This window comes from Molossus molossus, unplaced genomic scaffold (assembly GCF_014108415.1).
Source record: "Molossus molossus isolate mMolMol1 unplaced genomic scaffold, mMolMol1.p scaffold_m16_p_22, whole genome shotgun sequence".
Classification (NCBI taxonomy): domain Eukaryota; kingdom Metazoa; phylum Chordata; class Mammalia; order Chiroptera; family Molossidae; genus Molossus; species Molossus molossus.
The window spans coordinates 6,317,407-6,343,665 of NW_023425358.1; the positions used below are offsets into that span (position 1 = coordinate 6,317,407).

The following is a 26,259-nucleotide window of genomic DNA, read 5'->3' on the forward strand; positions in this document are numbered from 1 at the left end:
GTAAAGGAAGGCGGAGTCTGAGTTCCGACCCTCTTACTCTAAACCCACCTTCCATCCCTCATCCCACCTTGCTCAGCGACCAGCTGGACTCCCAAGGTCAGGGGGAACGTGCCTGATTGCCATGTCCAGTTTGCAGTTTTGTCCTTTTCTTAAAGAGAAAGGCGGAGGAGCACCTTGGATTTCAAAGCAATGTTTAGCTTTCTCTTTCAAGTTCTTTAATGTCGAATGGCCCAAGTTCTGGGGGGACTTTTCAGTAATGATTTCAAGACTTCCCCAAGCCTGGGGGATCTCAATAACCTGGGCCGTTCTCCAGGCCCCTCAGCCTCTGATTGCTGACATTGGTTTCCAGGAGAGGGCAGAGGGCAGGGAGGTGTGAGAAGTGTGGCCGACCCTACCCAGCTCACAGGCTTACTGATTTTCCGGGTCCTGGGGGCGCAGCTGCCTGGGACTCCACCCCCACCACGCCAGCTCTCCTCAGAAGAAAGCAAAGGTTAACTGAGATCACACAGCCAGGTGGATGCCCGGATTTGCTTTCCCTGGGGCTAATTATGGAACTACATTAGATAAAAGTCAACATATGTTGTAAAAGGCACTGTGTATCACTTCTTGACAGTTTCTAACAATGTGCTCATGTAACAGCTGTCAAAGGCAGTGCTAGAAAATGAGTAATATGTTGATTTATGTATATCAGATCTGTCCTCATGCTCCGTGTGGAACAGACCAGGCAAGCTCAGCTCTGTGGGTGGAGGCTCAGTGGGGGTGGCGAAGGAAGGAAGGAAGGAATTTCCCTCATTTTCAGAAGCGCCTGGAAGGCATGGCTGAATCCTACCGCAGCTGTTACATTCCGAGGTCCTTCGGAGAAAAAAATGCCTGGGGACATCTGTTCCCTTTCTGCAACAGCAGGAAGAGTAAAATCCAAGTCTTCAAGTCTTCTAAGGCTACTGGGGGCTGCTCAGGTAATCCTCTGTGTGTTCCCTGGCCCCCTCAGGATGACACCTGGAGCCCCACTCCAGATGACTTCAGGGGAAGGAGGTTTCTATCAAAGTAACCTCTTTGGATTTTCTTTCCAGTTAGGGTGTTTTTTTAATGACCAACTCAATGTTCTACTTGCTTTGTAAGTATCTCATTTTATTTACAAAGTTTGTTCAAAGAGGAAGTAAAATGTTTTCTCTTGCATTTAAGAAGCTGTCTCCAGTTCCTGTGTTGTTTTTCTTCAGGCTGTACACAGGGTCCACTGGTCTCTCAAAGGATCCGATTGTTGCATTATTAGTCTCTGGTGTTGCCCCTGGAGTCCCCACTAGACTCTAAATTTATGACCGGCTATTCTCTCTCTGACGCGCTCTCTGTTCTCCTTCTCTTTGCCGTTGTTATACTATGTGCTCAGTCTCAGTATTCTCCGTTTCTAAATGGTAAGAAGTGACCTAGTAAGAAAATTAGGCCAAAAGCACAATGTCAGCCCTTGAATCCTAACAGCAAATCCAAATTCCTAAATAATTACCACTAAACTTGTGGTTTTGAGGGCATCTTTCACTAATGGATATAGATAAATAGTTCTACTTACCTGTTGGTATTTCTTGGGGCAAAACTAGAAACCCCCTACTTATTTCTAAAGCCACCAAAATAGTGTTTCTGCAGGAAGATGGGGGGATGGATGGCAAAACACATTTGCCTTTTGTTTGGAGCGGGAAGCAGTGGTCACCGAAGCAGACTTCAGGGCTCTCACTGCAGGTCTGAGGGCATGAGCAGACAGAGCATCTCTCGAAGGGTGTTCTCTTTCAGGTCGTAGCGCTGATTGTGTTGACAAAGGCACATTCCTGCTCCTCTGTGGACCTGCACAGAAGCCACGGTGCTGGCTGGCGGGCACTGTGGTGTCCTCCCTAGTACTGTCCTCCTGCTCCCAAACCCTGGATGCTGCCACCATGGAACACGTCTCTTAGTCAAAGGTACTCCCAACTCCAGATTTGATAAGCTCCCAGGGGGCTTCCAAGTCATACCCAGACAGAACCCGACTCCCAAAACAGAACTGCCGTCTAGCGGTCCAGGTGATGGAGAAGGCCACGTGCAACCTCGGCTCTGAGCTCTAAGACGCTGCACAAACAGTTGACTGTACACCCATCAGTGAAGGTTTATGGGCCAAGGATTTAGAACCAAGTTAAAATTCACAATAGGCCAAGGGTAATTAATGTAGCCAATCCAAAGTTTTATTATTTATTTTATTTTTAATCCTCACCCAAGGATATTTTCCCATTGATTTTCAGATAGAGTGTGTGTGTGTGGGGGGGTGGGGGTGGGGGGGAAGAGTGCTGGTTAAATAATGTATGTCTTGGAGGTTTGGTTTTTTTTTTTAATCTGTAAAATGGAAATAATAATCATAATAATAATCATAGTTACCTTATGAAATTGTGGTAAAATTAAATTAGATAATGAATATAAAAGTGCTCTTCAAACTATGTATACATTTAAATTCTCTGTTTCCTCTCTTCAAAGGCACAGTTCCCCCATGTTTTAACATTTCTAAAATGGATGTTTCTTATAATTGATATGCATATTCAATGTGGTAGTACTTTCCTTTTCCCCTGGAAAGTTATTAAATCGATGACATGTCTTGCAATCTGCAGCCGCTTAGAGACATGAAAATATGGAAGTTCAATAAAAAGAGGTCAGATTTATTATTTTTCATCTGGGTATTTAAGTCGCCTAATCATACGATGTAGCCACCACTTACTAAGTGGATTTTGTTATTTGCAGTGAAACACTACCTAATGCAGACACTCTTCAACGCACTCTCCATTCCCTCTGAATTATTTTTGATTCAGAGTTGGAACAATGCCGTGGTCCACGCTACTGACTGGCAGGTGGAAGAAAGGCGAGGGCAGCGACGTGGCAGAGGTCACCTTCACCCGTGGAGGTGAACTGAAGGATTAAGGCCAAAGCCTTCGCTTCGCATACTCCATCCAGCCATTCCAGCCCTCGGTGGGCAACTCTAAAGAAAGAGCCCTATAAAGCGAAGAGTTTTATTACTGTTCAAAGACGAGATTCCTTAGGCACCGACATGCCGTTTGCTTTCTTCGACATTGGTTTTTATTAACTTTAATGCAGACTCTTCTTTGTACCTAATTGTGCCATTTTATTTTCAAATACACACACTGTATTGACACTCTTATTCCCTCATTGACTCTTCCGTAGGCTTTTTTTTTTTTTTTTTTTTATCCTCACCCAAGGATATTTTTCCATTTTTTGTACAGATAGAATGGGAGGGAGAGAGAGAGAAACATCGATGTGAAAGGGACACATCGAGTGGCTGCCACCCACACGACCAACCAGGGCCGGGGACAAACTGCAACCGAAGTACGTGCCCTTAGCGGGAACCAAACCTGGGTCTCTCCAGACCGCAGGCCGATGCTCTAACCGCTGAGCCAAACTGGCCAGGGCTTCCGTAGGCTTTTGTTGTCTTTTATGAGGCTATTCCAGTGAGGGAAAAAGTTAAGTGGAATTTACAGTAATATATGTACGTAGCTAGGTGGCAACTATTTCCAAAATAAATAAAACTTTAAGACAACAAAACTGAAAGGGTGCAGACGTCCACGGAAGGCTTCTCACTTTCCCACATCCCACGCACACAGCGCTGTCACCTAAGGCTGGCCCGGTTCTCCCAAATAACGCTACCGAAACGCAGTAGCTTTTATGACATTGTACACCCGGTGGGTGGTCCTATAAATATTCATTGGTAACATGTACATAAGAGACTGATCCATGGGTTTTTTATTCAAATACATGGTTTTAGCAATAAAAAGTCGAATGTTGATCTACTGGGGAGAGTCCACGGAGGCCTAAAATCATGACCCTGAATTCCATTGCTCCCATCCTTTGGAACTTGAAAAATATATTAACAAATTCAGCCCAAAATGAAGCTGGAAAGGCATGAAAATGAAGCAGTAAATGCTACTGGATGCCAAGTCCAGGATTCATCTGCTCCAGTTGAAGGCCTCACGGTGCTTGCAATGCAAATCTCAAGTCATGCCTTAGTCATTACCACAGGGAGACAATTAGGGTTGAAATAAAGACTTCTAGCTAACAAGCACAAATAATAAAGAAATAAATATACAAAACAAAGAAAGCTAATGTGACTCATTTATAGCAATGCTTTGTAGGCTCCAAGGTGTTTTCTAGCCAAAAAAAAAAAAAAAAAAAAAAAGTGCTTTCTGGATGCAAAACTGGGCCACTTGGCTCAAGGCTCCAGAGTTCCTGAGTGAAGACGGGAATATCCTCTCAGGATGCTGGGTTCAAGTTGAGGGCCCCTAAAATCAAGGCACATAAATAGTTTTATGTTTTTCATTTTTTTTTTTTTTTAATTCTCACCCGAAGACATTTTTCCATTTTTTGTTCAGTTAGAGTGGGAGGGAGAGAGAGGAACAGAGAGAGAGAGAGAAACATCGATGTGAAAGGGACACATCGAGTAGCTGCCACCCGCACGACCGACCAGGGCCGGGGACAAACTGCAACCGAGGTACGTGCCCCTAGCGGGAACCGAACCCGGGTCTCTCAGGACCGCAGGCTGATGCTCTAACCGCTGAGCCAAACCAGCCAGGGCTGTTTTTCATTTTATACTCTAGTGGTTAAAAAGTCAGGCACTCAAAGCAGACAGATGCATGTTTTACTCTCAGCTCAGCCTTGGGCAGAGGACTCACCCTCTTAGAGCTAAGACTTTATTTCCTCATCTAAATGGTTATCAACCTCACTGGTTTGAGGACTAAATGAGAGCATATGTGTAAAACCATCCATCTGAGCCGTTGTTACCATTGGAGTTGCCGTGCCAATCCGTGTCCTCTTTGATGACCTCCGTAAAGCTGTGTTTGCCGACCGTTCTTCCTTCACCCTTCTTTCCTAACCAGAACTTTAAATGATCAGTTGCTGGTACTCATGACTGCCTGTCTTGTGAAAGAAGTTGGATGTCTGTGACTGGGAGATCATGTTAAGCTCCGTCCTCTCTTGCTGTGCAATAAGAGACTCTTCTGGAAGTCACCCTTTCATCCCACAGAGAGCAAGCATTTTCTGAGGGGCTCCAGGGGCCATGGTATCATCACTGGACTGGAATTCGGGAGCAGGGGTTCTGGTCTGGGCAGGACCCTGACTGGCTGCACTCGTCTGTGCCATGCATCATACCTCATTGGGCTTTAGGTTTGCTCACGTGCTAGAGGACTTGTCCCAGATCAGTGGTTTCCAGCCCAAGCTGAATGTTATAATCACTAGGGGAGTTTTAGGAAAATACCAGAGCTAGGGCCCCACTCAGCACAACTAAATCAGAATCTCTGGAGTGGGCTCCAGAGGTAATATTTCAAAACAGACCCCCTGGTAATTCTGACATGTAGCCAGGACTTAGGGTCCCAAGACGAGATTGATGGTTTGCAAACTGTGCTTCTCTAGCGTGGAGGGAAGAAAGCTGGTCTGTGGGCTCTGAGCCCACCCCCTCTCTGAAACAGGCTGCTGAGCGTGGGTACAAATACTGGCTTTCTACTTGAGGTTTTGTTTAAAGGAAGAGTTCTGCTGCTACAAACCAATGCAGAACCTTTTAAAAGTATTGGATTCAATCGTCTCTGATGTCATTGGGCATTACTCTCATGATCTGGAACTTAATTTTTTCTGGAAGTTTCTATTTTCTTCATTTCTTATCATGTAATCATTTTATGATTACATTTTATGATTCATCTTGGAAGCACTCTCTTAATAATAAGAAATAATGTTATGTTTACTTAATCATTATTAAAAGTATCAGTGTGGTATACTAACATTTAAAAAATGAAAACTCATATCCTGCTATATGCATACATCAGTTCTTTACATATACTGACTGAATAAAGAATTTGAAATTTTTGACAGATGTCCTCTTATCATACGCCAACTGGAAATAAGGTTGTATTTACATATAAGCTATAGATTCGTATATTTATAAATGCAGATACACTTTTCTATTTTTTAGTTTTAGCTTCTGTGCATATCCTTCCATGTGCATAATCATTCATTTCTTCCTTCCAGAATTCTTTCCTTCAAATATCTGCTTTGTGCAAGACTTTGTGGTAGACTTGGCCAGTGTGGCTCAGTGGTTGAGCACCATCCCATGCACCCAAGGGTCGCCAGTTTGATTTTTGGTCAGGACACATGCCCGGGTTGTTGGCTGGATCCCAAAGTGAGGGGCATGTAGGAGGCAGCCAATTGATGTTCTCTCTCACATTAATGTTTCTCTCTCCTTCTCCCTTCCTTTCTCTCTAAAATCATTAAAAAACAAAAACAAAGACTTTGTGATATGGGAGACGTGTTGAGTGTTGTGTGTGTGTTTGTGTAGGTATAGAAATAAAGATATATGTTTATAGATAAGTATAAGAAAATATACAAAGAGCAAGCTTGTGCCTATAATTGTAAAAGATGCCAATTTATTTCTAGATGTTATGGACTCAGTTTCCCAATAATTGGATAAAATAAATAGTTTCCAAAACTATCTTGTAAAAAAGATCTATCTGGTTAAGAAAGAATAAAATCAAATGCAAATGAAAATATATTAGAAACATCTGAGTTAACTACAATTAGAGTGAATAATAAAAACTATGAAATAAGAACCTGATGTTAATAAAAGTAGATGCCAACAAGTCCAGAAGAAGGTGCTGCGACGTAGAGGCAGAGGCACGGCCGGTCTCAGAGCAGCCCAGCTGTCTCTGTGGGTGAACTCAGACGTATCACTGTTTTTCAAACCTGGGGATTTTAAAAAATGCTAATGCCTGGACCCTCAACTCGGACCAGCTGAATCCGACTCTCGACATGGGGTCTAGGTACCAGTGATCCAAGTCCGCCCAGGTAATTGCAATGCGCAGCTGCGTGGACAGTGACTGACCCACCAGTGGTCTCCACAGTGGGAGCACATTCCACACTGGAGTTAAGGCCAAATGGCACTTTTCTTTTTTTTTTTTTTTTTGCAAGAAGTCGGTAAGTTCTACAAGGAGTTTCAGTGTCATGGGAGGTTCGCTGGGTTATAATTGGCTCTAATTGGCTCTCCTAGCAGCTGAAACATTCTCTGCCTACAGTTGAATGGCACTCTAAGAGGGGAGAGAGGAGCTCCGACCTTTGAAAGCATCAAAGGAGTCATTTCCAACAGGGTTCTTGTAGCCAGTGCCCCGCAGCTCAGCAGGCGAGGCCGAGGCCAGAAAACGATGGGAACCGTCTTTGCAGAGGCAGATTCGTTCTCCCCAGGTCAGCAGAACCAGCTGACTCACAGAGGAGGGACTGAGGTGGGGGCGAAGGGTGAGGGCAGGAGGCAGCACCCTCCCTTAGGGTCAGCATCTGCCTCTTAACTTGTTTAACTATCACCCAGTATCTGTTGGGGCTAATTTCCCTTCAGGTGGAGAAACTAAGTTCTGCACATATGTATTTTAATGCAAAAGAGGGATGCTCACTGCCCGAAAAGGTTGCACACGTTACTACTAGGCAATCGGTCCTTAGCAATTAGCGTGGCTTATAAGGCCATCGGGGCCTATGCTTCACTCTGTCTCCAATGTCATCTTTAACAACTTTGTGTACCAAGCACGTGGAACCATCTTTCTTTCCTTAAGTAAGCCTGGTGTTCACAGCTTCATTTTCTTTTCCTGTGTGTCTGTATTTTCATCTACAGTTATCTGTGTGGGCAGGGACCTCTGTCATCCTGACACAGTGCCTCCCAGGAAAGCTCACACAGTGGCTGAATGAGGGGACATGTGTGATATGACAGAGTGCTGTGATATGGTCTTGACTTTCAAGCGTCATGAAGTCGAAGTCAGAAGTAAAAGGTTCAAAGATAGCACTGTCCCCGCCCTGGAGGAGACGGCAGTCTCGAGTGGGAGCTAGCACAGTGCAGCCGGGGAGCAGGACGTGTCTTATTCCTTCTCTCCTGGGCGGACCTGGAGGAGACCAAGCCCGGCAGTGGAAGCAGACACGCTCGGCCTGGCCGAGGCCCCCGTGGGAGGAGCAGGGAAGCTGGAGTCTTGCTCAGAGTGCTGGTGATCTACCCTGGTCTGCGGGGAGTCGGGCAGGTAGCCAGTGGTGTTGGTCTGAAGGAAAGTGCCGGTGATTAAAGAGAACATCATATTTGCATTACAATCTAGGTTATGGTACCGAAGCTAAGAGTGGACTTAAAATATGAAGAGAGGTAGGAATAACAATGAGCTACTGCCTCAAGTAGCCTAGGATGCAAAACAAAGGTCACTTTTATTAAGTGGAAGTCAGTATTGCACAGTGGACAAGAACACCGGATTTGGGGTTGGAGAGATGGAATTGGGTTCAAATCTCACCTCTGCCACGTGCTAATGGTGCATCCTTGGACGGGGCCCTTCATCCGTCTAGCCCTCTAAACATGGAAATACAATGCTTGCTACTGCAGGCACAGCTCAAACGGGACAGCAAAGTCCCCGAGATGAGGAGGATCAGGTGCAGGCAGTCAGGGACTGGGGCTCACTGCTCAACCAGCCTCTTGGATCTGTCCTATTCATGTGCCGCTTCCCCACATGTTCGCATAATTGTCACCAGCATCAACTGGTGGCAAACTGCTCCTTTCTTCACAATCAACAGAAGGGAGTGGCTCCTTCTTAGAATTCCAGAGCAGCTCTTCTACTGTGTCATTATCCCAGGGTGACTGAGGACAGTTATATTAGTGGCCTAGGACTGCTGTGACAAAGTAGCACAACCCGGGAGGCTTAGGCCAACAGAGATGTATTGTCTCACAGTTCTGTAGGTCAGAAGTCCAAAATCAAGGTCTCGACAGGGCCACCAGCGCTCTGAACGAGTGGGGTGGGGGGTGGGGGGTAGAGGTGAGGGGGATGGGAGTGGGGGGGCTCTGGTCCAGGCTCCCGCCCAGCTGCTGGGAGTCCCTTCTCTTGCGGCAGCTTAACTCCAGGCTTCCCGTGCGTGCTCCCCGTGCTGGTCTGTGCCCGATTTTCCCTTTTAATAAGGACACCAGTCATACTGGATTAGGGTCCACTCTGATGAAACTTTAATTTGATTACCTCTGTAAAGACCCTATCTCTAGATAAGGTCACATTCTGACGTAATAGAAGTTGGGATTTCAAAATATCTTTTTTAGGGGAACACAGTTCAACCCCTAACAACAGCCTATCTCTGAACTCAATACTACAAAGGGAGCGCCTCTCCATAGCTGGCGTAAATCATCGAGGGCGGGTGGGTGCTGGGGAATTGTCTGCAGTGCCCACACGTCATCCTCATGGGATATCGTGAGACAGATGGAGAACTCAGCACCTGGCAGGGAAGAGTCTACATATTTGTCCACATTGACTTGGAACAAGGTACTGAGCTCGTCTAAGCTTTGGCTGAGCAGCCATAAAAATGGAGATGGTGTGGCCTACCGGCAAGCGGCTCTGGGAGCGAAATGAGATGATCCATGTACCGAGCTCACTCAGCATGGTGCCTGGTCCCACAGTACATGCTCAATTAATGAGACTGTCACTTGCTGTTGTTATTATTATTACTATAGTACCTGCTCTGGCCATGGTTGAAGGAGCTGTCTAAGTGAGTCATTAAAAAAAATAAAAATAAAAAAAATAACAGAGTGTAAGCAGAGAAACAGGAAAGTGAGAGGATTTGGCTTTGGAATCTTTGAAATTAAGGACCTGAGAACATTCATGGGAGGGTCTGGCAAAGACACAGGCCTGAGGCTCTGAGGATGCCGTGGGCTTAAGGGTGCTGTGCTTGGGTGACTGACAACTGTGAGGGTGAACCAGCCCAGGGACAGGCTGCAAACAAGGACAGCGGAGGACGCAGGCCAAACTCTGGGAGCTCCTGCACTTAGGCAGAAACTGGCTAGGAAGCAACTGGGGACCCAGAGGTCCTGACAGCATTCTTATTTGACATCTCAAGGTGCAAAAGAAAAAGCTGTAATTGAATGGCGTGAGCTCCCGAGGAGGGCATGTCCTTGGGCAAAGTCACGGTTCCCTGTGAGGGGCTGTGTCAGCTGCAGCTCATCTGAACAGCACGCAAGGGTGGAGGACAGAACTAAGCCCAGGGAAGGGGGACCGAATGAGCAAGTTGTGGGAGCCTAAGGGAGGAGGGCTCAAGTCCAAAGCTGAACACTGGGCAAGAAGTCGGAAGTTCTACAAGGAGTTTCAGTGTCATGGAGGTTTGCTGGGTTATTAAGAAAGAGAACTATTATTTAGTTAAAAAATTGCCAGGCTATTTAAAGAAATCAATTTAAATTTGGGAAATTTTAGAGGATTTGATAAATAACCACCTCCACACAACTTACACTAAACCGAGCTGAGAAATGGACACAGAGTCAGAGATGGAGACAGATATACTCACTCCTTTATGCTGGTCACTGGGAAAGATTCGGTAGAAAATGTGGGTCTGGACCTGTGAGAAAACAAGGTTCACTACCACTTTGCACCTGGGCTGGAGAGGTTTGCCCAGATAAGTCCCTGACTGCTCTAAATACCCCAGGTCTTCTCCTGGGGGCCAGGCTTGTGGGGCTGCAGGGCAGAGGAGCAGACCAGCATGAGACTCCCTGTGGGAGAGCACACTGCACAGGACAGGGGCTCCCTGTGGGAGAGCACACCACGCAGGACAGGGGCTCACCGTGGGAGAGCAGACCACACAGAACAGGGGCTCCCTGTGGGAGAGCAGACCACGCAGGACAGGGGCTCACCGTGGGAGAGCAGACCACGCAGGACAGGGGCTCCCTGTGGGAGAGCAAGCCATGCAGGACAGGGGCTCCCTGTGGGAGAGCAGACCACGCAGGACAGGGGCTCACTGTGGGAGAGCAGACCACACAGGACAGGGGCTCCCTGTGGGAGAGCAGACCACGCAGGACAGGGGCTCATTGTGAGAGAGCAGCCCACGCAGGACAGGGGCTCCCTGTGGGAGAGCAGCACACGAGGACAGGGCTTCCTGTGCGTAGAGCAGGCGCCACACAGGACAGGGGCTCCTGCTGGGAGGAGCAGACCCACGCAGGACAGGGGCTCCCTGTGGGAGAGCAGACCACGCAGGACAGGGGCTCCCTGTGGGAGAGCAGACCACGCAGGACAGGGGCTCCCTGTGGGAGAGCAGACCACGCAGGACAGGGGCTCCCTGTAGGAGAGCAGACCACACAGAGACAGGGAAAGAGCTGGGTTTCTCCCATGTGCACCAATCGAATTAGCTACCTGACTGCGGTGGGGATTTGGGCAAAAGAGCTGGGAGGAGAGCGCTCACGAGGAAGGGCGAAGGGAAAGCAGGCTCCACACCCGTGAAGAGAGACTCCTCTTTTGCAGCCAGTAGTTCCATATAGATTATAGAAGTCAATGCGAGAGAACGAATCTTTGAGAAAAAAGCAGAATACTGTGCAGGTGCCTATTTTTCTGCCTTCAGAATAAGGATGGCTTGCTTAGCATTGGAATGGGAGAAAGAATCACAGAGACAGATCAATAACTTTGACTACAGACAATTTGGGGGCTAACAGATTTTTAAAGACTTTAAAAAATGAAGATGGTACATGTTGGTGGGAGGATAAATGGAAGCAACTCTTCTGGATATAAATTTGGCAATTTATTTTAAAAGCTTTAACATGTTCATATCCGTTGACTCAATAATTCCATTCTTAGAAATCTGAGAATGTAATCAAGGATAGGGCCGGAGATTTATGTCCAAAGATGTTCATTCCAGGCCATTCATCATAATAAAAAAAGTGGAACCAACTACATGCCCAATAGCAAAATGATTAAATAAATGAAGGTGACAGCATACTATGGGAGTTTTATGTTTCAATTGAAAACGAAGCTTTTAAATACTTTTTAATAGGAAAAAGGCTTGCAAAAATTTAAGTAGAAAAAAATACAGGGTACAAATATAATGTACTGTATAATCGTAATGGTGCAAGAACACATTTTATTTTAAAAATATTTAAAAATGCATCAAAATGTTAATAGTGATTGGGATTGTGCATGTCTTTGCTTGATTTCAAAACAATAAAATTTCTAGTTTTTACATTATATTTAAAATGTAAATATAGGTGAGTGTTTATTAACGTTTTTTTTTTTTAATGCATATTTTTTGTTGTGATCTGAAGGTCATGGGGGCCTTCAGCATGGTACCTTTGGGACCAGTCTGGTACCTTTGGGACCAACAATGAAAACTACCTGCAAACGACCTGTAATAGAAAGAGGGGCGGCAGCCTCCCCGCCCACTGGGGGGTCTAAGTGAGGTACATGGGCTGGAAACGGAGTGGGGAGCTAGCCTTCGCCTGTAAGAGCAGACGTGGCCGAGTAACACAAAGAGATTTTGAAAGACTAGATAATACTTGTTATTTTATCAGTTTCTTAAAATAGGCCACCAGCCAGTTAGATATAAAGTCCCATTAGGACTCCTAGGTCTTAACCAAAGCCACCCTCATGGCAGCTTCTGGGGGGGAAAATCACCACGTTGGAAAGAGGCGTGTGAGAGGTATCAGACCGGGAACCAGCTGGGCCAGTGTGCAGTCAGAGTCGCTGGAGCCCGTCCAGGTACCCAATCCACCGACTGGTGCCTCCTCGGAGCATCTGCTGTGCGCGCTCCTGCCCAGGCTCACTGACAGCTGGGCTGCCAGCCCCAGCCCAGACTGCACCTCGCCCTCCTCTCCGCTTTAAATGGGACATCCAAAATAGCCCCCGTCTGCTCCTCTCCCCAGAAAGCCAGGCGGGTTTGTATGCAAATCTAGTTTATAAAATTCCTAACCTTGCTATTTCATCCAGGCCTGCAGAGTTTGGCCCTGTACAGATTCAAATCTGACGGCAACAGAACCTGCAGCTTCCTCGTGTGGAAAAGAGAAGACAGGAGTTTTGAGTGCAGAGGGCTGGGATCAGGGCAAACTCGCAGTGGAGAGCACGTTTCAAAACACGTCAGTTCCGCCCTGGCCCGTTTGGCTCAGCGGTTAGAGCGTCGGCCTGCGGTCTGGAGAGACCCGGGTTCGGTTCCCGCTAAGGGCACGTACCTAGGTTGCAGTTTGTCCCCGGCCCTGGTTGGTTGTGCGGGTGGCAGCCACTCGAATGTCCTCGGGTGAGGATAAAACAAACAAACAAACAAACAAAAAAAAAAACAAAAAAAAACCCCCATCAGTTCCTTCAAAGTCAGGCTTTGCTCTCAGCCTCTTCTATTTTAAAAAGAAAAATTTTTTGAGTCCCAATATTTAAGGAGAAAAAAATCGTAGAAAGCAAAGGAATATTTACTCAGATTGTTGCTTGACTTGATGAATCACTAGTTGAAATTAGGAGTAGTCAGCAACATTTTATTTCTCTGTTTACAAGTTAGTCCTTTTTTAGAGCTTCGGTATTTACTTAAAAAAAAAAAAAAAAAAGCTGGGACAATTATGCTACCAGCTTCTTTCTGTATGGAGTTTCCTCAAAAAATTAAAACTGTAACTGCCTAATGACCCAGCGATTCTGCTTCTGGGAATATATCTGAAGAAACCTGAAATACTGATTTAAAACAATGTATGCATCCCTATGTTCATTGCAGTGTTATTTACAATAGTTGAGATTTGGAAGCAGCCCAAGTGCCCATCAGTAGATGAGTGGATAAAAGTGCTGTGGTGCCTGGTCAGTGTGGCTCAGTGGTTGAGCATTGACCCATGCATCAAGAGGTCACTGGTTCAATTCCCAGTCAGGGCACATGCCCAGGTTGTGGGCCCAATCCCCAGTGTGGGGGCATGCAGGAGGCAGCCAATTGATGTTCTCTCTCATGGATGTTTCTATCTTTCTCTCCCTCTCCCTTCCTCTCTCTCTAAAATCAATAAAGAAAAAAATTTATTAAAAAATAAAAAGCTGTGGTACATTTACACAGTGGAATACTATGCAGCTATAAAAACAGAAGGATCTCTTACCCTTTGAGATGACATGGAGGGACCTGGAGGGCATTATGCTGAGCAAAATAAGTCAGTCAGAGAAAGACAAGTATTACATGATCTCATTAATGTATGAAATATAATAATAATAAACAAAATAAGTTGACGATCAAAATAGATCCAGAGACATGGAAGTAGGAAACAGACTGAGAAACCTCAGAGGGGATGGGTGGGAAGGGATAAACCAAAGAACTTGCGTGCATATATGCACAACCACTGGGCACAGACAATAGTGTAGGGAAGGCAGGAGAGGGGTGGGGGTGGGGATGAGGGAGTCAATGGGGGAAAAAGGGGGGAAATCTGTAATACTTTCAACAATAAAGATTAAAAAAAAGCTGTGGTTCATTTACACAATGAAATACTTATGTGGCTGTAACAAAGGAGCTCTTACCCTTTGCGCCAGCATAGATGGACCTGGAGGTTGTTACGCTAAATCTAAAGAACAAAATAAACCAACAAACAAAATAGAAACAGACTCGTAGGGACAGAGAACAGACTGACAGCTGTCAGAGGGGAGGAGGGTGAGGGGGCTGGGTGAAAAAAGTGAAGGAATTAAGCAAAAACAAAAATAAAAAACCCTCCTAGAGACAGACAACAGTCTGGTCAGAGGGAGAGGGGGTGGGGAGGGAGAAGAGGGTAAAGGGGGATAAATGGTGATGGAAGGAGACTAGAGTGGGGATGGTGAACACACAATACAATTTGCAGATGATGTATTATAGAATTGTACACCTGAAACCTATGTTAAGTTTACCAACCCACGTCACCCCAATAAATTAAAGAAAAATAAAAAAGGAAGATTTCTGTATTTTCAATGTGGCCCTGAGCTCTACGGGACAGGGACCCTGACAGATGAGACAGGGAGCCTGTCGCCATATTTCCGTTTGCTCAGGACTGCACCGCTCTCTTTGCTGTAGTATTTTGTGCTGTCGAGCCCAATCTAGTTCGAAGTGTCTAAATTATTAACTGACACATGACGTAGCTGATGCAGAATTAGAAAGTTAAAACAATGTGCAGTGACACGAGACCTGGGCACAAGGCTGAGGCGAGACGATTCAGAAACATGCAATTAAACAGTCAGTGGTGCCCCGAGGTTCCTCCAAGGTGTCTTCCTTTGGCAAAATGTGGTGCTGTTGTCTGTGGAGTTCTGCCCTAAGGGCAGGTCCCTCTCCAGGCTCTGGGCATTCTCTGTAGAACTGGAACAAGGCTGGGTTTGGCAACGAGAAAGGGGACATTTTTCATGTCTCAATGTCTCATTTGCTTTTTCCCGGACTCCAGCAGGCACAAGGACCTGAATCAACCAGGGAACAGTAGGGAGGAGTGAGGGAGAAGGAATCAATCTGTTCTGATGTCTGTCTCCCTGATCCTTGGAACAGGGAGACGGCGTCACCTCCGAGCCCAAGTGTTCTTGTATGGGGAAAGCATCCTTTTAAAGAATTAGTCCTCAGCATTCTGTCAATTACGGCCTCCAAATCTGGCTGAGTAATTAAATGCCAGCTGACAGTAAATATCAAACTGCTTGGGAGCCGGAGTGAGATATAGACAAGTGGATTCTGTGTGATTGCTTTGGTAATTTGCTTTTTAATCTTTAATACCAATTAAATGCAGGGGAGCTGAAGCCGGAGCATTGCTCAGATGAGACAGCCCATCAGCTGACGCCGTGAGCTGCCCAGCATGGATTTCTTGGCTCCTGTGACTGCATCAGACCTTGGGAAACAGGCAAGTCTGGCAGTGACTGGTGGACTCTGCGCTGTCAGCAGGCAGGGGAGCCCTTCTGCCTTCACGGCACGGCAGGGCCACGTGCCCTCGTAGGCTGTGATCAATTACCTTCCCTGTACTTTCTCCCCTGGGCTGTCCCAGCATCACTGTGGCTCTAATATTTTTTTTTTAACCTTTGCACTTTGGAGAAAGGTGGGAAGGAGGAAGAGAAACAATGTTTACTGAACACCTCTCAGGTGCAGTTACATGCAGAAACTGCCCTTTGGTGGTTCCTGCCAAGACATCAACGTAGGCTGGTGCCTCCAAGACCAACTCCAGAGGAACTGAAGTGGCTCTCAAGCAAGGATGATCCCCCGTCCCCAGGGACCTGGGGCAGTGTCTGGAGACACTGTGGATGTCTCAGCTTGGGGGGGATGCCGCTGGCATGCAGTGGGTATAAGCCAGTGATGCTTCAGAATCAGTGAGTTATTTGGTCCAAAATGTCACTGGTGCTGAGGTGGAGAAACTTGCTGTAGAGTGGAAACAGGGACTTAGAGAGTAAACTGCGAGAAAACTTTGGAGTTAGAGGGGCTTTTTGAACTCGCGAATGAGAGGGAATGATGGGGTAGGACGGCCAGCACAGCGATGGGAAGGTTCGAACTGCTGGGGGCTGCTTTTGCTTTTTGCCCGTTGTTGCTGTTTAAGGTACAGAGGCGTTATCGGGAATAGCGAGGACAGCACAAAGCCTGAGTTTGTTCGGAGCTGATGAAACAGGTGGGAAGTCCCATACTTTGGGCAGTTGCTTCCTGCCTCTTCCCAGATAACCCTTCCCTACTCCTACCTCCCTTTCCTGCCCTTGGTCAACTTTATTTAAGAAGTGTCTCCTTGTACTGTTGTTTCCTTGGGTTGACAAAAAGGAAAATCTTGGAGTAGAGAGTTGTTTGGTGGAGCAGAAGGTGATGACTGTGGTTTACTGGTTCCCAAAGTTCTCCTATCTAGGGTTTATTCATCTGAGCTAATTAGGCTAATGAGGGTTCTGGCTTTCCCACACCGATTGTCTGATGCAGTAGCTGGTACTCTTAGGAAAAAGGTGCTCGCTCACTAGCCAAAATAAGGAGACATTTAGAAGAATATCATTAAATAAAAAGTGGCATTAAGAAAAATGCATTCCTGGAGCATCCTTCCAAAATAAGTGCTGTAATCAAATTTGTGGGCCAGAGACCCTCCCTATCATCACCCTCCCCCCATCCCTAAGCCTTTGTAAATTTACAAAATATTCAGAAATAATACAGGCACTGAATAGATTTTACCTGTGTGCATGCGTGACTACTTGTTAAATGTGCATAGATACTATTGTGGTTAATAAACTATAAAGTTATTGAAAACACAGTTAAATTAATAGCCTTTTGTTTCTAGAAATTTCTTCAATAAATGAAATATTAGAATTAAAACAAAAAAAAGAAAAAGAAAAACTCATTATAATACCATCAGAGGCAGAAATATTAGAATATAGACCAAGATTTTAAAACAAGCCTAATAAACATACTAAAAGAGGCAGAGAAACAGAACAAGAACAGGAAACATAAAATTAACAAAGTAAAATCCAGGTATCAAAGATATAATAGTTAAATAGTGATAGGTTATTAGCCAAATTGGTATAGCTGAGGAATGAATTAGAGATTTGGAGTTAGGACATTACTGAGAAAAAAGAAAAGACAAAGACAGAAAAGCTAAGAGAGAATCCGTGGGAGAGTGAAAATCCCGTCTATAGGAGTACCACCAAGCCTGCAATGTGGAGCTGATAAAAGGTACATAAACTAAAAGTAGAAAAAAGAAACGCTTGGAAGAAGCAATGGATATGCATTTTTCTGGAATTAAAAAAGAACTCTGATGGAAAGAACCTTTATTGTGCCAGAGTGGAGAGAAAAGGGAAAACCCCAAACCTTATTAACTCGGAGGGTAAATATTGAGTTAATAGTGGAGAAACCTGGAGGACGCCGCCTTAGCCAAGCGATATCTCAGCATCATTTATCCCTGATATGATGTCCTCCTTAGGGCACAACACCTTTGTAGTTTTCTTCCCTAAATTTTATAACTTCAACCCATCAGAGAAACCCAAATTGAGGATGTTCTACGCAACACCTGACGAGTATTCTTCAGAAGTGTCATGGTCAGGAGGGACAAAAGACTGAGGAACTGTTACAGATTGAAGGGACTCCACAGAGGCATGACATCTAAAGGCAAGGTAGGATGATAGGTTAAATCCAGAACAACAACAACAAAAGGATATTAGTAAAAGAGTTGATAATTGGATAATGTTTGTCGCTTACTCAATTGTATCATTGTTAATTTTACTATATTATGTATGATGTTAATTTTAGGAAAAACAATGAAGAGAATGGGAATTTACTGTCCTGGCTACTGTTCTGTAAATCTGAAGTTCCTTCAAAATAAAGAGTTGAAAATATGCAAATCTATTATCTCCAGTGTTGAAAAATTTGATGACTAATTATTACATGAGGGATCTAAGTGGCTCCCCTCCTCACCACCACATGACATACACAATCTATAATTTTAGACATTCTAATAGATGTGGAGTGGCATCTCACTGTGGTTTTGATTTGCATTTCCCTACTGTCTAATGGTTTTGGGCATATTTTCAAATGTTTGTTTGACATACACTTGATGAAATGTCTGTTTACACCTTTTTTTTAAATTTTGATTTTTTTCTTGTGCTTTGAGGATTTTTTACATTCTGCAAACAAACAAGAAATGTTATGTGCAAATATTTTCTTGGACTTTGGTGTAAATCTCTAAACTTCTAAAAGAAAGAGAGAATAAAGTTTATGTTACTTTGGGTTAAGCAAAATGTCTTGAGATACAACACTGCAAGAACAATCCATAAAGTAAAAATTAAGTTGGACTCTATCGAAATGAAAATTTGCAATGTCTTTTTCTGGTTGTACTATTACAGTTATGCTGGCTTCATCATAAGAATTTGGAAGTTTACTTCTCTTCCATTTTCTGGTAGAAGTTGTGCAGAAATTGGTATTATTTCTTCATAAAATGGTTAGTAGAATTTGCCAGTAAAACCATATGAGCCTGGTCTGGAATTTTTATTTCTTGGAGGGTTTAACAATACATTTAATTTCTTTAATAGATGCAGGGATAGTCAGGTTACTATTTCTTTTAGTGAATTTTTGGTATTTGTTTTGTCTTTCAAAGAATCAGTTGATTTCATCTAGATATTGTAGTTATTGGCATAAAGTTATTTTGAATATTCCCTCGTAATCATTGTAAAAATTACAGGAGCAGTAGTGAGGGCCCCTCTTTCTTTTCAGATATTGGTTATCTGTACCTTTTTTTTTATTGGTTAGTCTGACTAGAAATATATTAATTTTATTGATTTTTATCTAAAATCCAGTTTGGGGTTTCATTGATTTTTCACTGGCATTGTTCTTTTCCGTTTCATCAATTTCTGCTCTTAATTGCATCATTTCCTTCTTGCCGTGGCTCTAATTTGCTCTTCTTCAGATGTTTTCTTAGGTTAATGATGTGAGATCTTTATTCTTTTCTAATATAAGCATTTAATGCTATACATTTCCATCTAAGCACTGCTTTAGCTGCATTTTATAAATTATTTTCATTTTCATTCGGTTTTGAAATTTCCCTTGAGATTTTTTTTTGACTAAAAGATTATTAGTAGTGTGGTTTTAACTTCCAAATATTTAGATATTTGCCAAATATCATTTTGTTATTGATTTTTAGTTTAATTTCTTTATGGTCTGAGACTTGACTTTGTATAATTTCTGTACTTTCACTTTTGTTGAACATTGATTAATGTCCAAATATATAGTGCATTATGATGAATGTTCCATCTAAACTTAGAAGTAAATCAAGCCCTGGCTTGTTTTGCTCAGTGGTTAGAGCATCAGCTGGAGGACGGAAAGGTCATGGGTTCAATTCCTGATCAAGAGCACATAGTTGGGTTGCAGGCTCAATCCCCACCCCAGTCAGGGTCAGGGTCATGCAGGAGGCTACCAATCGATGTGTCTCTCATATCAATGTTTCTCTCTCTCTCCCTCCCTCCCTTCCTTCCATTCTAAAAAGAATCAATGAAAAAAATATTCTCGAGTGAGGATTAACAGCAACAAAATCAAATTTGGTCAATTTTGGTTTACAGTTTTGTTAGGACATTTTTTAAAATACTTAATTTATTATTATTATGATTATATTTTATTACAGATATCCCTCCATTCCCCCCTCCATTTGACACCCTCCACCCTGCTCATTCAGGACTTTTATATCCTTTGTCATTTTCTGTCCACTTGTCTTGTCAATTATTTAGGGTAGTGGTTTTCAACCTTTCATCTCATGGCACACATACATCAATTACTAAAATTATGTGGCGCACCAAAAATATATTTTTTTGTCAATCTCACAAAAAATATGTATAATTTTGATTCATTCACACCAGACGGCTATTGCTGTGTTGGCTGATGTCATTTTTTTTTATTTGACAATCTATGGAAAAAGAGGTCATGTCCCTTACTATATAGTCAGGTACTGCATGTTCTAAAACTTTTTGTGGCACACTGTTAGAAAATCGCCGAGTTAGAGAGAGCAAGGATGCCAACTATAACTGCGGATTTGGTTATTACTGCTTCAACTATATAAGCTTTGAATTCATATATTTTGAAGCTCTATTGTCAGTTCATTCACAGATGGGATTATTATTTCTTATTTGAGAACGGAATCCTTCATTATTAAGTCATGTCCCTGTTTATCCCTGAAAATATTTGTAAAATAGACACTCTAGCGTTCCTTTGGTCAGTGCCTGCATGCAGGGCATTGGAGGTAACTTAGCAGGCCTGAGGCTGCTGTCCCTGGAGAGGCCAGTGGGCCAGGCTGGCTCTCGGCTGAAATTTGGGAATTTGGACTTTGGAGGTTTTCCCACCATTGCCTCACCAATAAGAAAGGCTCATTGTGCCTAGATTTTTTTGTGAAAACAATGTGATTTATGCTGCACACCCGCTTTCCTTCTGGGAGTCTGGGATTTTGGTACCCACTAGGCAGAGGGCGCCCACATGACCAGCCCCAATGAGAACCTTGAATGCTGAATCTCTGCGAACTTTCCTGGGCCAGAAACATTGCACACATGTTGCTGCACTTTCATTGCTGGGGGAAGAGTGTGCTCAATGGAGGGACAGAGGATGAGGAAGTCTGTGTGTGGATTCCCCCAGACTATCTCTGTCTTCTTCCTTTGTGATCTGGTTGTGTAACCTACCACCTGCTGTCATAAATCTTAGCTGTGAGTACAACTACATGTTGAGTCCACGAGTCCTTCTAGCATCTCCAGACATGTTGATTGCCTTGGGGACCCCCAACTTACAGGATACATCATTTTCACCATTTGTTGTTGTTGTCCATCCATTGTTTTCTTTGAATTAAACTTTTTATTTTGAGATAATTGTAGATTTCATAGAGTTTGTAAAAAACGGCACAGAGCAGTCCTGTTTACTGTTTTCCAAGTTTCTATCAATGATAACATCTTGAAAAACTGTAGTACAATATCAAGGATTCAATATGAACTATAGTATAATAGCAAGGATGTTGACATTGATACAGTCAAGATACAGGACAGTTCCATCACCACAAAAATCTCTCATGTTACCTTTTTCTAGCCATACTCCCTTCCTGTGCTCATCTCCTCTTCAACCCCTGGTGACCACTAACTTGTTCTTCATTTCTATAATTTTTATCATTTCAAAAATGTTACATAAATTGGATCATGCAGTATGACCTTTTTCATTTCTATAATTTTTATCATATCAAAAATGTTACATAAATTGATCATGCAGTATGACCTTTTAAGATCGATTTTGTTTTTTCACTCAGCTTAATGCCCTGTAGATCCATACAAGTTATTGTGTATAATAATAGTTTGTTCTTTTTGATTCCTGAGTAGTATTCTCTGATATGGATGTACCACAGTACGTTTAACCATTCACCTGTTGAAGGATATCTGGGTATTCCCAGCTTGGGACTATTATAAAAAATATTCATGCATAGATATTTTTGTAAGCAAAAGTCTTTATTTCTCTGGGATAAATGACCAGGAGAACAAATGATGAGTCATATGGTAGTTGCATGTTTAGTTTTTCAAGGAACTTCCAACATTTCCAGAATGGTTGCATTATTTTACATTCCCACCAGCAATGACTATATATGAATGATTCAGTTTTTCTGCATCCTCACCACAATTTGATGGTGTCACTGTTTTTTGTTTTTTTTTAATTTAATTTTATTTTTATTTTATACATTCTGAGAGTATGTAATAATAACTCATTGTGGTTTTAATTTGGATTTCCTGATGGATAATGTTGCTGAACATCTTTTTATGTGCTTATTTGCTAATTCCTATTCAGTGAAATACCTCTTTATTTATTTATTTGTTTATTTATTGCTCATTGTCTATGCAGAATGTTTGCTTTTCACCATTGAATTTTGAGAGTTCTTTATATATTTCAGATACCAGCCCCTTGTCAAATACAGGTTTGCAAATATTTTCTCCTGGTCTGTAACTTATCTTTTATCCTAGTAGCAGAAATTTTTACAGAGCACATTTGTTATTTATTTATTTTTTTATTTTTATCCTCACCCGAGGACATTTTTCCATTTTTTTTGTTCAGGTAGAGTGGGAGAGAGAGAGAGGAACAGAGAGAGAGAGAGAAACATCGATGTGAAAGGAACACATTGAGTGGCTGCCACCCGCACAACCGACCAGGGCCAGGGACAAACTGCAACCGAGATATGTGCCCTTAGCGGGAACCGAACCCGGGTCTCTCAGGACCGCAGGCCGACGCTCTAACCGCTGAGCCAAACCAGCAGGGCCATTTGTTAATTTTTTACTCCTGTGTTCTTTGTTATCTCCTTCTGGGATTCCAATAACACAAGTGTTAGATTTTTTATTATACCACCACAGATTACTGAGGCTCTGGTTACTATTTTTTCCCCTTAGCCTGTTTTATCTTTGTTGTTCAGATTTGGTAACTTTTATTGTTTTACCTTCCATTTCACTTATTCCTTTCTCTGTCTTTCACACTCTGCTGTTAAGCTACCCAGTGAATCTCCACCCGCCCCCCTTCCCCACCACTGAGTTATGCATTTTTTCAGTTCTTAATTTTCATTTGTTTCCTCTTTATCTCTTCTATTTCTTTGTGGAAGCTTTCTACTTTTTCATTTATTTTAATTAGGTTTACAATTGCTTTTTGAAGCATTTTTCATCACAGCTGCTCTAAAACCTTTGTAAAATAAATCTGACGTCTCTGTTGTTTCAATGTTGGCATCTATTGACCATCTTCTAAAACTTAGGCTGAGATTTTCCTGGTTCTTGCTATGATGAGTGATTTTTAATTGAAACTTGGACATTTTTACATTATGTTTAAGACTTTGGATCTTATTTAAACCTGTTTTAATTAGCTTTTTTCTGATGCTGCTCCAGAAGGGAAAGGAAGAGTTGTTGGGTTACTACTGCCAAGTAGAAGCAGGAATCTGGGTTCCCCATTCAGCCTCAATTGACACCCAAGGCAAACACTGTTCATTATTGCTGGGCTGGAGTGGGAGTTTGAGCTCCCCATGTGGTCTCCAGTGACACTCCAGTGGAAGTGGTCTTGTTATTGCTTGACCACAGTAGAAGTCCTGACTCTTCAAAGGTCTCCTCTGACACTACTCCAGGGAGGAGGAGAAGGAAGGATTGGCTACTTATGGGTTAGAGTGAAATTCCAGGTGCCCCACATGGTCTCCACTGGAGCTATGTTGCTGGTGGGGATCAAGTCTTGATTCTCTACCTGGCCTTTCCTGACACGCCCGGGGCAGAAATATTGTGCCTTTGCACAGCCTTGTGAGAATGGAAGTCTAGCCTCTCAACTTGCCTTTTTCTGTCATGTGTCTGCACAGCCACAGTCTTTTCTGTGATATTTGCTAGAATAGAGTGGTTGTTGAATACAATTATTCTGTCTTGCTAAACTGCCCCATTCTTGGTCCTCTGTCCAGAGAAAGTAGGCTTTTGTTGGTTGCAGTTTACTTTGTCTGCATTCATTGGTGTTTATAGATTGCTGACTTAACTCCAAGGAAAACACAGGAAACTCATCACAATGTTATTATTTAGGTCACTACTTAGCTGGTTTGCCTTCTTCTCTTTATCTTTCAGAGTGTTTTAGTTTTTGCATTATATATAATTTCCAGGGCTTTAGTGGGAGTGGAGATAGGGAAAGTTCATTTTCAGGACTAATTTTCACAAAGCAGAAGTCTAATAATTTTATTTTTATATTTAATGTGGATTGATTATAGACAACATATTGTTGGGTCTTACCTTTTTAAAGATTAATCCAATCTGATAATCTCTGTCTTTTATTTCATTTTATTTATTTTTATTTTTTATTAATTAATTTATTAATTAATTTTTGATACAGATGTTTCTCCTTTTCCCCCCATTGATTCCCTCCTCCCTCTCCCTCCCTTCCCTGTCCTCAGCTTTGTTGTCCATGTCCATTGTTCATGCATACATGCATATAAGTTCTGTGGTTTATCTCTTCCCCACCACCCCCTCTTCTGGGGATTGTCAGTCTGTACCCCACTTTCACATCTCTCAGTCTATCCCATTCTTCAGACTGTTATGTTCATTATATTCCACAAATAAGTGAGATCATTTGATACTTGTCTTTTTCTGTTTGGCTTGTTTCGCTTAGGATAATACTTTCCAGGTCCCTCCATGTCGTCTCAAAGGATAAGAGATCTTTCTTTCTTACTGCTGCATAGTACTCCATTATGTATATGTACCACGGCTTTTTGATCCATTCGTCTACTGATGGATACTTGGGCTGTTTCCAGATCTTAGCTATTGTAAGTAGTGTTGCTACGAACATGGGGGTACATGTATTCTTTCTGATTGGCATTTCAGGCTTCTTAGGGTATATTCCTAGAGGTGGGATCACTAGGTCAAATGGTAATTCAATTTTTAATTTTTTGAGGTAACACCATATTGTTTTCCATAAGGGCTGCACCAGTCTGCATTCCCACCAGCAGTGTACTAGAGTCCTCTTTTCTCCACACTTGTTGTTTGATGATTTGTTGATGGCGGCCATTCTGACAGGTGTGAGGTGATACCTCATTGTTGTTTTAATTTGCATCTCTCCGGTAATTAGTGATGTTGAGCATTCCTTCATATGTAAAAATATGGAACGCTTTACGAATTTGCATGTCATCCTTGCGCAGGGGCCGTGCTAATCTTCTCTGTATTGTTCCAATTTTAGTACATGTGCTGCCAAAGTGAGCACTAATCTCTGTCTTTTAAGCAGTATGTTATGTCATTATGCCATTTGTATATAATGTGATTTTAGTATTAATTTTACCACTTAGCTAGCAATTTTCTATTTGTTCCATCTGTCCTCCAGTCTTGATTTTTCTGAATTCATGGGCTAATTGAGCAATTTTTATTCCATTTGTATTATTTATTGATTTATTTATATCTCTTAAAATTTTTCTCTCATGCTTCCCTAAGGGTTTATAATATAGTACTTTAATTATTTAGCCTACCTTCAAAAAAATTATGCTATTTCATGTGTCGAGTAAGAACCTTACAACTATATATTACCCATACCTCCTTCCTACTCTTCGTATTATTGTTGTTATATATTTTACTTTTACATAAGGTTAAGCACTTAATACATTCATTAGCACTATTTTTTCTTTATAATATTGGTCATCTTTTACATTAAATAAAAAGAGGAAAAATTTTAATTTTATTTTGCCTTCACTTCCATTTCCAGTGTTCTTTATTTTCTTGTGTAAATCCAAGTTTCTGTCTCATATCATGATCTTTTTGTGTGAAAATCCTTTAAAAATATTTTCCGTAGTTTAGGTCAGCTGGCGATAAAACTCAGTTTTTGTTTGAGAAATTCTTTCTTTCTCATTTATTTTATTTTATTTTTTTAATCCTCACCTGAGGACATTTTCCCATTTTTTGGTTCAGATAGAGTAGGAGGGATGAGAGAGGAAGAGAGAGAGAGAGAAAGAAACATCAACATGGAAGGGAGACATCGAGTGGCTGCCACCCGCATCACCCCGACCAGGGCCGGTGACAAACTGCAACTGAGGTACGCGCCCTTAGCGGGAACCAAACCTGGGACTCTCTGGTCTGCAAGTTGACCCTCTAACTGCTGAGCCAAACCGGCCAGGGCTCTCATTTATTTTTGAAAGATATTTTTACTTGGCATAAAAAAAATTTTTTTTAGGACTTTGGAAATGTTACTTTATTGTTTTTCTAGCTTTCATGGTAATTTAAGAAAAGTGTAATGTAATTCTTATCTTTGTTTCTCTGTATATAATGCGTCCTTTTTCTCTGGCTGCTTTCAAACATTTTTTTTTTGTCTTTTGTTTTTAGCAACTTACATATTCTATGGATAGGTGTTCCTTTTGTGTGCTTGTTTTGGTATTTATTCTGTTTGGTGTTCTCTGAGCATCTTATATTTGTGGTTTGGTGTCTGTCATTAATTTGGAAATATATTTTTCTGTTTTGTTTTTTAAAGATTCCGCATATAAGTGAAATTATATGGAATTGTCTCCATCTGTCTGATTTATTTCACTTAGAATAATACTCCCCGGGTCCATTCATGTTTCTG

General features: G+C 42.5%; 1 non-coding gene across 1 annotated transcript; it reads right to left on the reverse strand.

Annotated features, from left to right (window-relative positions):
* Positions 1-24,808: 24,808 nt before the first annotated feature.
* LOC118640440 lies at positions 24,809-24,915 on the reverse strand. The gene has a single exon (XR_004961364.1). It is a non-coding gene; the product is annotated as a U6 spliceosomal RNA (small nuclear RNA).
* Positions 24,916-26,259: the final 1,344 nt, after the last annotated feature.